Source organism: Rhinolophus ferrumequinum, chromosome 24 (assembly GCF_004115265.2).
Source record: "Rhinolophus ferrumequinum isolate MPI-CBG mRhiFer1 chromosome 24, mRhiFer1_v1.p, whole genome shotgun sequence".
Classification (NCBI taxonomy): Eukaryota; Metazoa; Chordata; class Mammalia; order Chiroptera; family Rhinolophidae; genus Rhinolophus; species Rhinolophus ferrumequinum.
In genome coordinates, this window is record NC_046307.1 from 36,228,744 (window position 1) to 36,232,875 (window position 4,132).

The following is a 4,132-nucleotide window of genomic DNA, read 5'->3' on the forward strand; positions in this document are numbered from 1 at the left end:
GAAAGCAGTGGCCAAATACTCAGTCTATAATATGAGAAAAACCTAAACTCCCCACTGACATTTTGTTTATGATAGCCATTAGCATTCATTACCTAGGCTGACATACCAATGCAATCTTGGCCATTATGTTCCCCCAAATCACAAAGGGCCGCTCTTAGGGAAAGCTACTGTCTATGTGGTATGATTTCAGAAACAACATAAAATTCCTCCCTCCCCAAAATAATACCTCCTCCTATTGATTAATTGATGAAATGCTTTTAATTTTAGTAACTCATTATCTGTCCTTAATCTATTTCTTATTTATTCATTCCACATATATTTACTTCCTAGGTACAGCTAATGTTATACATGCTACAGTGAAGACAAATTAAACATGATTGCTATTCTCATGGAATCTGGTACAGGCAGCTGATATAAAATAATCAGTTGAACAAGAAAGTAAATACATAATTACGAATTATAAAGTTTTGGGAAGGGAATTAATAGGGTGATGTGACAAAGACTAAGTGAGTCTGGCAAAGTTTCAAAAAAGTGGTCAGGGAAGAAAACTCAGAAGATGAGAAGAAGCTAATTATGATATAATAAGATATGAGTGGGTAGGTCCCTATTCCAAGAGACAAACAGTCCATGCAAAGACCCTACAGTATGAGTGGGCCAGTTGTAGGAATATAAAGAAGGGCATTGTGAAAGGCTCCTAGGACATAAAGGAGACCTGTTCTGGAAAGGTCAGAATTATTTCTCCTTCGCTGCTCTCTTGACCTCAGTCTATATGAAGTATGACAACGAGTATTATTACCGCTTCCATTTGTATGTATGAAGAGAAGCCTAAACGTTTGGATCAATCTGACGTGACATGGAGTCCATTACAACTGCAGGGGTTTCTGCAAACAAAGGGGCTCATAAACTAATTAGGTGATTTGTATTAAACTTACCTTGTATATGCAACATCATATTTTTCTACAGCTTTTAAGCTTTTGTGGCTAGTGGGTGACGGGGGGAGTTGATGAAGACCACGGGGGTAGGAGGTTAGAGACCCTCTAACCCACTCTTAGAATCAATACCTCATTGAGTGATTATGTAAACATGAATGCACCCAACAACAGAGTTTCAACATATATGAAAACAGAAACTAGTAGAACTAAAAGAAGAAACAGATTAATCCACATTTATAGCTGGAGGTATCGACACTCTTCTCAGTAATTGCTAGAATATGTAGACAAGAAATCACTAAGGATATAGAAGAGAACTGAAAAACACTAGCAAACAAGTAAGCCTAATTGACATTCAGAGAACTCTCCACCTGACAGTTACAAAATATACATTATTTTCAAGTCCACTTGGAACATTCACAAAGATATACCACAGTTTGGACTATAAAGCAAGGTTCAATAATTTTAAAAGTACTCAAATTATATAAAAATATTCTCAGACCATAATAGAATTAAACTTAGAAATCAAAGACACAAAGATATGTTGTAAATCATAAAAAATTTTGAAAATTAAGTATCATTCTTCTAAATAAATCATGGCCAAAAAAGAAATCACAAGAGAAATTAGAAAATATTTTGAATTGAATTAAAATGAAAACACAACATATGAACATTTGTGGAATGAAGCTAAAGCAGTGTTCAGAGGGAACATTTTGGCACTAAGTGCTTATATCACAAAAGAAGGAAGGTTAAAAATCAATAATTTAAGCTTCCATTTAAGAAACTAGATAAAGAACATGTTGAATCCAAAGTAAACGGAAGGAATGGCATTATTAAATAAAGAGCAGAAATCACTAACATTGAAAAAGGATTGCAAGGGAGAAAACCAATAAAATCAAAATTGGTTCTTTGAAAAAATAAAAACAATTGAAAACAAAACTAGAAAGAATAATTATGAAAAAAGAAAGAAGACAAACTATCAATATCAAGAATGAAATAGGGGTCATCTCTGTAGAGCTGACTAACATTAAAATAATAATAACAGAATATTATGGAAAGTTTTATGCCAAATATTTGATAACTTAGACAGCATGAACAAATTCCTTGGAAGACAAACTATAGGAGCTCACTCAAGAAGAAATAAATAGCCAAATTAGTCCTGCACTTATTTAAAAAAATTGAATTCACAGTTTCAAAACATTCCTACAAGGACAATCCAGGTTAAATGGTTTCCCTGGGAAACATGACAAATTTATACAAACTCTTTTAGAAAACAGAAAAGGAGAGAATGCTTTCCAAATCATTAATGTGGTCAAAATTACTCTGATAACCAAAACTAGACATTATTTATCAATGTACCTTATAAATATTAAAAATTTTTAACAAAATATTGGGAAAAAATTCTGTAATAAACAAAAATGATAATATGTCATGACCAAGTAGATTTTATCCCAGGTGTGAAAAATTGGTTCAACACTTGAAAATTATTCAATGTCATTTACTACATTAACAAAGTAAAACGGAAAAATAATATGATCTAGAAAGATGCAGAAAAAGTATCTCAAAAAATAAATTCTCAGAAAACTACGTGGTAAAAAAAAGGAAACTTCCTCAACTTGATAAAGGACATCTACCAAAAACTACAGTTTAATATATGATGTAAAAATGAATGCTTTTCTCCTGAAATCAGGAACAAGGCAAGGCTGTCTGATCTCATCATTCATTTTCAACACTCTACTAGATGTCCAAGCCAATGTAGTAATATGAGAAAAAGTAAAAAGGCATGCAGATTAGAAAGGAAGACATAAACTTCTATTTATAGACATGATTATCTACACAGGAAATCCCAAAGGATCTACTTATAAGGGAGTTTAGTAAGGTTACAGGACACATGGCTTATATATGAAAATCAATTGTTTTCTTAGATACTATCAATGAATTAACTGGAAATTGAAGTCACAAAAGCAGGCCCACCTGGCCTGTGTCTTCATGATCACTGCTGCAATGAGCTTCCTCAAAAGTTTCCCACCACTGGGGTCAGCTGAGGGGCTCCTGCCAGACACCCAGGCTGTGCTGAATGGGAAGGGGGAAGGGCCTCGGCACCGGCTCTCCTGACATCGCTGAGAGCCACCTGTCTTGGTTAGGTGGCTCTGGATTAGGATTCTCACTGGAACAGTCATCATTAGTTTACATGCAGTGTCCAGGGACCTAAATGCATCTCCATGAGAGCATCTGTATGTTATGGTGAATGCCAGATTTGAAGAAGAATCAAAAGAATCTGTTGCTGAAGAAGAAGAGGAAGACATCATGAGTTGAACCTATTGCTGAATTCAGATTTGTGCCTAGTGATAAGTCAGCATTGGAGGCAATGTTCCCTGCAATGTGTGAATGCCAGGCTTTGCATCCTGACCCTGAGGATGAAGATTCAGACGATTACGATGAAGAATATGACGTGGAAGCACATGAACAAGGGCAGGGGGACATTCTTACATTTTACACCTATGAAGAAAGATTATCCCATTTAACAGCAGAAGGCCAGGCCACACTGGAGAGATGAGAAGGAATGCTTTCACAGTCGGTGCGCAGCCAGTGTAACATGGCTGGAGTCTGGACAGAAGATTCAGTAAGAGATTATGAAGATGGGATGGAGGTAGATGCTACACCAACAGATGCTGGGCAGTTGGAGGGTGCAGGCGCTGAGCACTGAAAATGATTTTATGCTGTTTTGGGATTCTGCTCATAACTGTAGGAGAGACCTTGGTGCCTTTTCCACTGTGCTGTGGGTGTTGATGAAAGTATTTTTCCTTTTCCAAAACTTACCTGAACCAGTTCTTTCTTGAGACAGACTATACTGAGGCAACAAGTTGTCAGCAGCAGAAGAAACTATGACCTTTACTAACAAAGGTGAATTAACTAGGAGGGTGTTTGTAGTTTATCGTTTACCTGCAAACGTCCTGTGTACAGGTACCCACTGAGCAGGCCAATATTCCTGCGTTCAGTGCACACATCTTCCATAACCCAGCAGGGCTCTATGGTGAAAATGCACAAGTACCTGACGGTCTAGGTAGACTGGATGGGACAGAGGCTGAATCTCAGATATACACTCTTTAGGGCCTATGGATACCCTTATCCCTTAAAGAGAGAGACAAAAAGATCTCAAAGAAACCTTGGCCTCTGCTCATTCTCCACAGGGGTAAGGGTCT

The 4,132-nt window shown here is 36.8% G+C and overlaps 1 pseudogene; it reads left to right on the plus strand.

The window, feature by feature from the left end:
* Positions 1 to 2,933: 2,933 nt before the first annotated feature.
* Positions 2,934 to 3,636, plus strand: LOC117016972 (methylosome subunit pICln-like; annotated as a pseudogene).
* Positions 3,637 to 4,132: the final 496 nt, after the last annotated feature.